This window comes from Struthio camelus, chromosome Z, assembly GCF_040807025.1.
Source record: "Struthio camelus isolate bStrCam1 chromosome Z, bStrCam1.hap1, whole genome shotgun sequence".
Lineage (NCBI taxonomy): Eukaryota > Metazoa > Chordata > Aves > Struthioniformes > Struthionidae > Struthio > Struthio camelus.
Genome location: NC_090982.1, coordinates 50,668,667 through 50,681,185, shown reverse-complemented (window position 1 = coordinate 50,681,185; position 12,519 = coordinate 50,668,667). Strand labels below are relative to the sequence as shown.

General features: G+C 37.3%; 1 protein-coding gene across 10 annotated transcripts in view; it reads left to right on the top strand.

Moving 5' to 3' along the window:
• PAM (peptidylglycine alpha-amidating monooxygenase) overlaps positions 1-12,519 on the top strand; it is a 151,935-nt gene that overhangs the window by 18,205 nt on the left and 121,211 nt on the right. Inside the window, exon 1 of one of the 10 annotated variants that reach the window (XM_068927039.1) lies at positions 8,592-8,666. The exons of the other annotated variants lie outside the window; for them this stretch is intronic. The gene's annotated coding sequence lies outside the window, so the exon portion shown is untranslated. Of the gene's footprint in view, positions 1-8,591; positions 8,667-12,519 lie in introns of those variants that run through there. 10 annotated transcript variants of the gene reach the window in all.

Genomic DNA, 12,519 nt, shown 5'->3' with positions numbered 1-12,519 from the left:
CTCCTTTCAGAGGAGGATTGGAGGGAAGTCGATTGTTTCAATTTAATTGAACAATATCAGGCAGAGTTAGGCCTGTGGTATCCACCTTTAACTAAGATATTTTTAACTCATTTACAAGCCACATCAGCACTTTTAATAGTGAAGCCTGTCATGAGCCCATATTGAGAAAAATAACTTATTGCTAGGTAGTGAAATGAAATTTCAACAGTTATGTAAAATACAAAGCAGTCATGCTGAACTGTGGATGTGAAGAATATGATGCACCTAGTAGGTCCATATTATGCTGTTGCTTTCACATGCATTTTTCATTTGTATTAAACTATATATAAAGTCAGGTTGTCCTATGTAGTTTCTTCTGCCCCTGTCAAACTGTCCTTTCCTTAATACCTTTTGGTCTTGCAAAATCTTAACGAATATCTGTCTGTGTAATACTTCTTGAAGTTTGTTTTTAGGCCAGTTGCAGCATCTGCATAGGCGGTACTTGTGTTTTTTGGGGCTCCCTTGAGTACTGTGTTGACGTGGCAGCATCAGGTCCCAAGAATAAATGCTGAAAATGTTCCTGGGATGAGGTATTTGGGTGTTGGTGTGGTACATGCTGCTTGAAGAAATGCCTCCAGCGTCCTTTTCCTTTCCCTAAGCAGGAGATAACAAGGGCCTGCGCTGTAAGTTCTGTCGTTGCTCAGGCGTCAGGGGAGGTGTTCAGGCAGTGCTGTACAGCTGTTGCTGACAGGGCTACTCGTCTGCTCTGAAACAACACCGAAGTATGATTTACTAGACTAGATTTGCTGGCTCATGTTGTATGTCTGGCTCTTTTCTTTTTTTCCCCCCCTCCTTCTTCTGTCTTTCATAACGATCTGTGATTCCTGATAATCTTTAGGAGCTCTAGCGTTATTTCCGTTTGTTTATACTCTGGAGAACTGTTTGCTGTTTCTTGCTGAAACTTGTATTAATTGTTACAGGGGGCTTTTTGTTTTTATTTAAACCAGTATTAAGGAGAAGAGTTGCCTATGCTACTAGTAGGTGGGGAGTTAGGATTATAGCAGATATCAGAGAGGACCTCTTGATAGACTTGCATGGAGATGAGCAAAAAGATGCTTTGCTTGATGACCTGTTTCACTCCTGCTTTTTAATTTTCCATATGCTCTGTCTCTTCAATTTACTTTTAAGAAAATCTTTTCACTAATTTTGTGAACTCTTTTGTGCATTGCCAAAAAGCTCCAGTTAAGCGACAGATCTTCATGGGAAGCAGTTTTCTAAATGTTCTGTGTTCTGGCACAGAATTGTACGTTTTTTGTGTCTACCTAGATTCTTATGCATGTGGCAAACTAACTCCATAGTAAAACATGATACAATTGGTGGTTCTTTGATTTTTATATCCGTTTTTCCTGTTAATTAGCCTTCCTTATGGTAAATGCTATAGGTATTGACTATTTTGTGGAGATCTCTGCTATAGCTTTGTGCTATCATGTCATTATTCATGGTTATGTACAAATCCCTTATTTTACTTGACTAATTCAAGCATGTCTGTCCTCTTGTAATAAAGTTGGTCACTGTGAGTCATCTTTAAACAAAAATAAGCCTTTCAACACAGTCTGTGTTTGCTCACCTGTAGGGCCGGAACGGAAAAACAAGTGGCTGTGTAAGGTGCTCGTTTCACTGAGAAATCTGCCTGAACTGAGCCAAGGGAGCGGCGGGAGTGCTGCTGGCTTTGCTACCCTTGCCCACTAGGTGTTCTGGAAACCTTCTCTCACCTTCCCACCCCAATTAAACAACAAATGTTCCTTAATCAAAATGTACCTTTTATTCTTCTGTGTAAAAACTAGGTAGGAGCTAGTGCAGAAAACAGACATAACATGTTCCATGTTTAAAATGTCCAGTGGAGAGATTTGCCAGTGGTGAAGTGCTATGAAACAACAAATCTCTTCAGCATAAAGTTCGATGTTCTTAATTCCTTTTAACATCTCTTGTTCTGTCTTCTCTTGGTTACAGAAAATAAATTGTAATTACCATGTAAAATTCTTACGTTTCTCTTCAGTTAGGTGTTGCTTATCTGGAAAAATAACCCATAGAGTTCAGGACAGTTTCATTTGTGTCTGATAGTGATAGTTTGCAGCTGGGAACATCTGTAGTAAGTAGGTAACTCGTGTGCTACAGATGGGCTGAAGGCTCTGTGTGTATTCCATCGTAGTTGATTTTGCTCTAATAAAAGCTAGAGGCACCTGTAAGCGTGGTTGCCCAGTTGTAGAGAGAAACTTTTAATTTCTAACTTGCAGAAACAATGTATGGTGTTGTCACAGACCTTTCTGAGATCTAGAAGCAGTGCAAGATCCAGCATGCTGCTTGAAATGGAAGTGGTGTTAAAATTATTGGGGGAAGTGAAGTGGCATGAGGAATCTAAAAGAACAGATATTTGGTTTTCTCTAGCATCAGACACTTGGTGCACTTACGTCACATCTCATGCCAGTAATGCAGTGAAGAAACAGTGGCATTCGACAACTGAAGAATAACCCTATTTTAAGGCAAAGCAGGAAACTTTGCTGTGAATATTTTGTTAAAAGGTGGCATGCTAGTAGTTAAGCATGCCTGTATATAAAATCAAGAATGGGGGGCTGGAGGAGAATAATATGCACTGCTTAATGTCTCTGGGGGGAGCAGTTGGAAAAGCAGCACTAGGATTTTTGGATGATGAAAAATTGGGTTTTACTTTGGAATTTTTGTCTGAAACGCAGAAATGTAAAGTGAAATGCAATGTGGACTATAGTACTCTTGGTATATGCATTGTTTATGAATAAAAAGCAATGTGATGTGAACTGTTTCACCCTTCCAAATGTAACGAGATACTACTGTGTGCATTGGCATTCCTTTTAAAGAAATAATTTTGAAAATATGAGACATAGTCTCTTCTGCTGCTCATATGTTTCAAGGATCAATGTTTAGAAGCAATAAAATACATGTAGGTGTTGTAGTACTATATTTACGTGGAGAGTTTCATCTTCAGAGCTATGCTTGAACTGTGTTACTAAGCGTCTTTCTTGAATGTTTTTCAAATATGAATATATCAATGCAAACGTGTGAGTGCACCCTATTTGTAAGTACCTTACACCATAACTATTTTAGAAATGGTAGTATAGTTCTATATCTTTCTGACTTTCACTTTTTGTAGCTAGTCTCTAGGTACTGCATAAAGCAAATGTTCTTAAGCAGAAGTCTTCCTAAGCAGAATTCTAATTAAAAAAAATGCATACATTTAGAAAAACATAATATATTTCAAGTGTTTCAACAGACAGAACCTGTTGAAAACAGAGCTGTGCACTCTGGACACGATCTGCACAAAAGCTATGTCAGCATTCTGCTATTACAATACTTTATGAACTGGGTAGTCCTAGAAGGCGTTCAGAAGCGTTCTTGAAGTGGGACTAGTGCCAAATAAGAGCCAGATTTGCATAGGTTTGGTAGTAGAACCAGATGCTTGGTCTGAAGCTTGCCGCGTGTGTTACTGAGATATATATGTGTACCATGATATGGGCAAGTTCAGGAATTCCCACAACGGAGCAGGGAGTTGCTGCTTGAGAGTTCCTTCCTTCCTTTTTGCCACAGGTGTTATGGTAGGAAGGATCCAGCACTTTTCTTGGCAACCTATTATCACTATGGAGATCTAGAGAAACCCTTCAGTAGATGATGTGCCTGCTTAAAATAAAACAAAATGATCTCCTAGTTCAAACTATTTTCTAATTGAATTTTCTATCAGTAATCCCTTACATATACCATCATGCTTATAGTATTTTTTTTCACGTAAGACAAATGTATTGCTTCGTGTTTAAACAAATAATTCTCTAATTCTTGTCAATGCTATTGTAATTATTGCATGGTTTTAACATGATGAATGTTTCCACTCTGTAAGCTAGTAGATTTTATAGATTTTTTTTTTTTTTCCTGCACCAGTGATGGTTTTAAACGGCTTAAGCTCAGATTTCAGTGTGGATAAGGGTAAGAGTTGCTGAAAGTGTCTGATTCAACAATGGTAAATTTTGTGGCTGCCCTCCATCTCTCTCCCAGAAATTGGGAAGAGGAGAGGCCTGTGAAGTAAGTGGGAGCAAGTATCTTGAAACGTCTGTAATATGAACAGAACTTTGGAATATGCTGTCATTGCTTAAGCTACTGCTGTTTCTTGTCGTTCTTCTGACAGAGAACTGAGACTTTTTTGAGGGGAGGGAGGAATCAAGGAGAATAGTGTTAGAAGTAGGAATAAGAGCGTATGAGGAGACAGTTATGTGTCTGAAAAAATGAAACCAAGTTTTGTTTTTATATACGCTAACCATAACTCTTCAATACTTGACTCTCTGACCTTAAAGTCTGTGTGGTGTTCCCTTCTGTCATAATTTACAATTGCTATTTTAGCATATGCTGATATTCTGACCCTGTGCCTGTCTACAGTTGCAGTCTAAAAAAAGTGACTGCTTCCTCCCCCTTCCCCCCCCCCCCCAACCTTGGATCCCATGTCTTACTCAGCCCAAATCAAGCCTCTGAGAAGCATGCAAAACTTCCATTTGGCTTATAACTTCACCTAAAATGAGTGGGTTTTTTTGTCTGAATTTCGAAAGGAACTTTGTATAAGGAAACACTATTGCCTGACAATATTAACTTCCCATAGCAAATCAAGTTACTCTGTGAGGAATGAACAAGCTAGCCTTTCCTTTTATTTTACTTTTAAAGCAGTCAAGTGAGTTAGCTCGAGATGGAGGAGGAAGTTGTGGAGCTTGCCTGAAGAAGTACTTTAATTTGAGATGCAAGCTGAAGAAACTGAGACATTCACTTGATGACTAAATCAAGACCTCTGAGGTGAGGGATGGGAGTTATTAGAGAGGCCTGATGCTGTTTGTTCTGGAATATTATATTCCTTCTCTTCCCAAAACTGAAAGAAGATAGTGGGAAAGGCATTTTGGATAAATGCCACTTTAAAAGCTATATATGTCATTCAGCAATTTAAGATTGTAAAGGTTTTCACTTTCATTTTTTGTAACTATATTTTCAACTTTGTAGTCGAGGGATTAATGCTTCCCTTCCCTTCGACTAGAATAAGCTTTTATATTTGGCTTCAGGCTGGTCTCTGTAGGGTTTTTTGTTGTTGTTTGTAGTTTTTAATTCACTTGAGAAGGAATTGGCGGTGGCATGTGCCTTTATATCTTCCACATCCTGGCTTCAGAAGTTTCACTGATGCGTGCCACTGGTGGGAAGATGTTTGGTCAGTAGATACTCCTAAATTATCACTGTGTAGGTGGTGAAAATTTGAGGCAGAGCCCTTTGATTACGTCAGCTCCTTGTTCATCGTTGCAATTGCTCTGTTAAAGATGTCACAAACTCCTACCTGGGAGCATATTGCCCTGACACAGTAGCTAAGATAAGAAAACTAAATAGAATGAAAGAAAACATGAAGAGGAAAGAAAGGGCCAAAAGTGAAACTATTGAGACATTTATTAATGAAGTGAGAGGATTGAGTTGAAGAGAAGGCAAAGAAGAAAGCAAAGGACTATGCCAAATTGGGAAGTGTGTAAAAAGGAAAGCCTTGAGGAAAAACCTGCTATCCATTTCAGATAATCAGCACAAAATTGCGCTATCAACATAGAAACATATAGGTTAATAGTTTAAAAGAAAGCTTCTGAAATGTAAAAAGTATAGATGCTGGATCTGTTATAGACATTTTCTAATATAAGAACATACACAGTATATTTCGGGAAAAAAAATAGGAAGTAATTCTTGCGCTTTTTTGCGATTGCTTCACATCATATCGTGTTCTTTGTGGCTTATGTTTTTAATTACCTCGTCAAGAAAGCTTACCAACAAAGCTGAAAACACTTTCTGTCACTGACAGCACAGTGCTTGTGGCCCTTTCGACATCTGGGCACCTTTACAAGAGTTGTCTAGGTTCTTCTGTTAGCTTTTTATGTCATTCTCTAAAGGTGGAGTTGGAGGAGGTAAAACGGTTGTACAGCTTTCTCCTTCTGTTGAGCTGCTATTTGTCTCTGTACGTCTACAGAGGTGAGTGCTATTAGGCTCCTAGAAAGTATCCCAACGGAAAGGTGGGAAAACCCAAAAAGCAAAATGAGGGCTGGGGCGGGGCAGGGAGGGAAGCAAGCTAGGTGTAGCTTTCTACACTGTTGCTGTTGGAGGGAACTTATTTGAGAAGTATATATACAACTTTAGGATAATGATGTTTTTGCCAACTGTTTTTTATTTCTGTTCTTTGCCTTTTCCCCCTCCCTAATATGTACGTATTATATGCATAGCAGCAAAGAGTTTGATGGAGAGCAATACGTTCCTCTGCACCTTAGATCAGTGATTTGAAAACCTAATATCTGTGCAGAGAGTTTGCAGGCAATTTACCAATGAAAAGCAGCCTGCGTACGTGGAATTTTTGAAGGGACTTGCACTTGTATTTGAAAAGAAGCCACCAAGTTTTTAAAAACAGATGTGCAAAATTTAGTCATATTTGTCGTCTTGATTGGCAGCTAATTCTGGAAGGGGAGAGGGAAGGTAGGAATGGATGGATGCACAAATTGAAATAGTTGGAATGTGAGGCTTAATAGCATTTCCCTTTCTACCATGTCATGATCAGGGCTTTCAAGCTACTTACAGAAAATACAGTGGTTTTTTTTCTTCACAAACTTTTGATCTTATGTTAGAATTGAAATTATGAAATTCATTTAAGCAACCTTTTTCTATGGCAGCTCTTCTAGATATTCCAAGCCATGGGAATCCTAACTAATAATGTATGTCCGGAAACTCTGTATATTGATAGGAAGCAGACATCAGCCTCCTACATAGGAGGTGGTTTATATGTTGGTAGAAGGAAACTGATGTTTTTTGCACAAACAGACTACAACTTAAACAGAAGTGTGGACATTTTTATGGTCTGCTCGTGCTTGATACCAAGCAATAATGGTGCATGTGGAGACCAAACTGCTGGCCATAGGGTTCAGCATGGTATACCCAGTTCCTTCCCCCAGATAACAGGGTATGAACCCAGGCTGTCCTTGGCACGATATTCACGAACTTGTGCTCTAGAATAGACCTATGAACTAGTGCTTCCTCGGAATTGGTTTTCTAGTGAAGTTTTTAGACTTCTAAGTATTCTGAAAAATTAATAGGAAGTACGATAGCAATACTCTTGCAACATTTAATATATTCACATGACACTGAGGACTGCCTTCATTTTTTAGTAAACATCCAACACCTGTGGGGAAAGGGAGGTTAGGATTAGATTGGAATAGAAACTGTTAAAAATTCCCCAGTAGTCTGATCCTTAAGGGCAAAATAAAGTTAATGTCATGTTTCTAACTTGCAGTTTTGAGCCAAAAGCCGCAGATGAAGTCAAGACCTTGTGTTTTCTGTGGGAAATAGTAATGTATCTTCTAGAAGAATTGTTAATTGATTGTATCTGCTTAAGCAGAGCGTTAGCTTGGGAAAAGACAGGTAAGGGGAACTTGAGTGGTTAGAAGATTCAAAGAGGTGCCTGCTACGTTGTTCTGTCACTTTTATCACGCTTGTATTGAAGCAGTGAAGCTGACTGCAGTTCACACTAATGCTGTCACAGTTAAGACAAACCTACAGAAAGTGGGGGGTTTTTTGTTTGTTTTTCCAAGAGAGGATGCCTAAGTGTCTTCCACTAAAAACTGAAATGAATGTGATTTAAAGGGTTTCTCTTGCCTTTTTTCTCCCCATCCCTCACCAGTCTGTTTTGCTTTTATGTAATTTTGTTTTCGTTGGTAGTCCTGTGGCTATTTTCAGTTTTGAAGAACTGGATAAATCCCAGGTGAGCTATTTGCATGTGAAATGAAGAGATAATATTGGAAGTTTCTTAAAAACTTCCTCCAAAACTTGTTGATAAACCCAGAGGATAGCTGTATATCTCCCTCTACTCATAGTATTTACTTAAGCTTTGTCCTTCATAAGTGATATATTGGCAGATAGTCATCAAAGCTGAGAGGCATGTGACACTTGGATAAATGTGATGGCCTAAAGATTTTATAGCATATCTGTTTATATTCTGTTTGACCACTAGTATTTGAACTTCAGTTTGTTGTGAGCAGTCTATTGACCCTCCAATATAGAAGTACACCCTGTACTTAAAACAATGCCATTACTTGAAGAAAAGAATGTCTTCCTCAATGCAATGATTCCAGTATATGCAAACAGAGGAAACAAAATATGAATGTTTATAAGATTACTACCTGACAGTAGTCTTTCTTGACCTGTGACTTCTGGCAGAGCTTGCAGATGTCAGGAAATATCAATAATGGATTCAGGCTGTGACACTTGTCACTTAAAAAGACACACAACAATTAATAGATTCAGGATTCATTGAGTTCTTTCTGCACAGTGTCACACTCGCTGCTTCCGTGACAACCTTCATTTCCTACTTAGCAAATCGAAGCCCAGTAGCTAGAGCCTCAGGAAGTTGTTAAAGCAATTAAAGGCTTCTCTCTGAGCACATTGCATGGTTACCATAGTATCCTCTGCCTCCAAGTCTTTCCTGCTGATGTCAGTATGCATACAGGGGTTATTCAGAGCATCTGCATGGAGATGATTCAGCCCTTGCTTGGGATCATAAGCTTCTCTCCATATGTGCTATTGTCTAGTATCATTTTAGAGGTTCATGAGGCTAGAGGGTAAGTGGTGTTTGGCTTCATATTTAGTAATTCTCACGTGTCCTTATGCTGTGAGGGGAGGGTTGCTATTTTTCTGTGCATCCTCTGCTGCGTCGTTCACCAAATACATATTTGATCTTTTATTTGAACCAGTTTCATGGCTTGTATAATTTAAACTTAGTCTAGCTAATCTTCAATAATAACAAAACATGCAAACTGAGAGTTCCTCAAGTTAAAAACTGGATTATTAACTAATTAGTTTCTTACCAATGAAAATTTCCGAGGCTTTTACTTTTAATCGTTGAAAGAAATACAAAATAACTAAGAATATATTAAATCTATAACGTGAGTATTGCCTCATTTGTAAGTCGTGCGCTTATTCCCCTCTCCTCCCCCTGCCCACTTCTAGGAAAAGCATGTTCAAGCAAAAATGTGAGTTAGGGTTAACAGCTAGATAGTGGAACAGTGGGAAAATATACTTTATGTGCAACTATTCTGCATGCGATTTTGTTTATATAAAGAATTGTGAATTCTTATTGAAGTCTGTTATATCAGGCTTTAGCAAAGCAGCGGTTCTGTTCTGCATCTTGAATAATGGGAAAACATACAAAATACTGAAGAGAATGATTTTATGATAAACTTACAGGACTCTTGCATGTTTTGGCCTTGCAAGCTAAGTTTATTTGTAAGCATGAGATGCTAAGCTGCTACCTGTTTGGTTTCAAAGTTGTTGAATCTATATATTTTTTTCCCCTTTCCCCAATCCAATTTCTGCATTGTTTTAGATGATCATAACTGCAGTTGGCCACGTCCAATGTTTAAAGTGTTTGATTCTATGCCTTTAACAAATATATTCTGTGGTGCAGAATTAATAAATGTCCTTTTTTAATGTTTTTTTTTAAATGCCTTGTAACTTACTTTTAGGTTTATTATAATTTGATTTTCCTGCCTTGAGAATTCTGTGAGGTTTTATATGTATAATAATCTCTGCATTTAATATTTAAAAGATTTTAAAAAAATGGCAGGGAAAGAGCTACCAGTGCAAATGATAACTCTTTTACAAATTCGTTTATGTACACTATTTGAAATAGATATTTTATTGTACAAGTTTAAACATACAAGCCCATCAATTTACACTTTATTTTTCTGTCTGAAAAGCTTATACTATAAATCATGGCAGTTTTTCTTTCAGTCTACCTGTTTTGATTATATATGGTCTGGCTACAATTTCCATTGGTTTATTTAGGTTGTAAACCTTCTGGAGTTAGGGTCCTGTAGTGACATGTCTTCACAAAAGTATTTAGTATGGGCTGGGTATTAAATAAAGCACTTGGTCAGGCAGGTGGTACACAGGAGATCAGATATGGAAATGACATTAATGACAACAGACATAATGTATTAGAAGAACGTCCGTTGACAATCTTCTGGAGGGATTTTCTGCTTGTTTTAAGTCCATGCAGACTGAAGCTTTTCCCTGTTCTAATAAAAAATATGTGCTATTTTTTCTCCTCTACTTGACCTCCTAACTATTCGTTGGATATGAAAAGAGAGAGGAACAATGTTCTAGGTAAATTGAAGAAGCCCCCTTCCCTGAAGCAGTGCATTTGATCCTTACAAAGGATCATTTGCTTAAGTACTAAAAGCAGTCTCAGATTGGTCACAATATTCTCTCTTATTTTATGGCTTTAGGGGTTATATATCTTTTTCAATCTTAATCTGGACAGGTTACCTAGCAGGCAGATAAGGACAATAAAATCTATGCCTAAAAGGTTCAAGCTCAAGTTGCTTGCAGATCCACCCATAATTTCCCCTCCTGACAGTGGTGGAAAAAGAGCTGATTCTGAGGATTCTGTAGTGTGTGCGTGTACTACTCGTTCCATTGAGTAGTACTCCCCTTCGAGTAGCTCCATACTATAGAAATATGGAAATGTATTGCAAGTTGTGCATATATCCTCGTGTGTATGTGTATATATCCTATGCAGCTCCTGGTGAAGTTGAGGACAACAAGAAGGTTGATCAGTGGACTCACATGTAAATAAGATTATGATCTCAAATAATAGGAATAGTATTTCTAAGCCAGAAAATCTGTCTTTTAGAAGGCAGATTAAGATTTCAGTTGGAGGGGGAGAAATGCTTTTCTGGATTCTATGTGACTACAGTAAACCATGTGTTCAGTTTTTGTGTATTTGTAAATTTCCATTAAGCAATTTTCTGTGTACTTTTTGGCCTGTTTTTCAATAGGCCAAAGTGAACCTGTTAATAGAGAGGTGATTTGCAAATTAAGATGTCATATATGAAAGAACAAGCCAAATGCTAGGGAAAAAGGAAAGTTAATTCTTCAAAACAAAATTCATATTCTAAATTTAGCATGAAACAGTGTAATTGTCATTTTCAAGATAAAAATTACTGTATGACATTAACTGCATCGTAGAAAGTCTAACCTGGTTATCTTTCTTGAATAAGCACTGTACATGTGGAAAAAGAAATGCGAACTTTATATAGCAGCATAAATACTTAATTTTTTTGCCACTCTTTTTTTACACACTAATAAACATTGAATGTTTGTCTTTACATTTAGATTGGGTCCAGGTCCAGTCATATGTTTAAGACTGAATATAAAAAGTTTGGAAAGTTATAAAAATGAGTTATTCAAAATGTTTTTTTCAGATCGTGACAGTGAATTATAAATAGCACTTATAATTCCATCCTACGTAATCTAGGTACTAATAACTTCTCTTGTAGCATATTTAACCTATGCAATGCAAACAGCATTTTCCTGCTACCACGTATTACAAAAATAAAACTTGAATGGCAGTTGTTTTAAATCTTTAGAACTTTTTCTTATCCCAAAAGAATGTTTGTTACCACTATATTAAATGCTTTTCTGGTCGTATTTTCTCTCAAGCCATGTTCGTTTACTTTTAACTATATTCCCAATTAAAAGCAACATGCAAGACAGCATTTAATTATTAATGAGTTGTTACTACTTAAATTTGTTTTTAAACTGCTTTAATCATAATAATTTGTGGGTGCAGACAATGTTATGTGCTTATCGCTTAGAGAAAACAGTGTGGGATTTTTTTGTTTTTATTTTTTAAATACAGTTGTCCTGGCCATTGAAGGAAATTGTTGACAGTGAATGCTATTGTGAAGGTTAATGATCTGACCAGAGTTTACATGGACAGTTTGCTGATGGTTTGTATACATGGATAGAGAGGAAATGTCAGTTCTCGTTACTATTTTCCAGAGTTTAAATTATCTTGAGTAGTTCAAGTGACTTAAAAGTAAGGAAAAAGTAAGCCATATTTTGCTAGTGACAGCTATTTGGCAATTATTGTTTGGGAGGGGTCCTGATTTTTCTCTTCAGGAGTTTTTTTACTTTATATCGTTGGCATCGGAGGAAGAATGAAATTCTGTACCCAGGGTAACTTGCATAGTAGCATTTTTGAGAAGCAATCTTGAGAAAGCTTTTTACTTTGGCAAATTTGGCATAACCATCCAGTAAGTAATACCTATGAGAAGAGAGAAGTAATTATTCTATGCACAGCAGTTTCTCTAATGTCATCTTTTTGCCTAGATAGCAGTGGTTTGGGGTTGGGTGGGGTTTTTTAGGCAGGAAGGTCTTGTTTTTTTCAGAGCTTTAGACTCTATATTCACGTTTCACAACCAAACAATTCTTTAAGCAGAGCAAGATCTGTATTTGTTCTTCCATTTAAATCCTGTTAGGTCATTTGTAGGCATACATGTTTGAGTGTACTCTATTTATATTGTAATACTTGTAAAAGTAGTTGAGGCCCTCTAACAGAGTGGTGTCATTAATCATTGGCTTGTTTTTTACGCTTGAGTAGAAAAGAAGCAAGATGTTAGGGGGCCT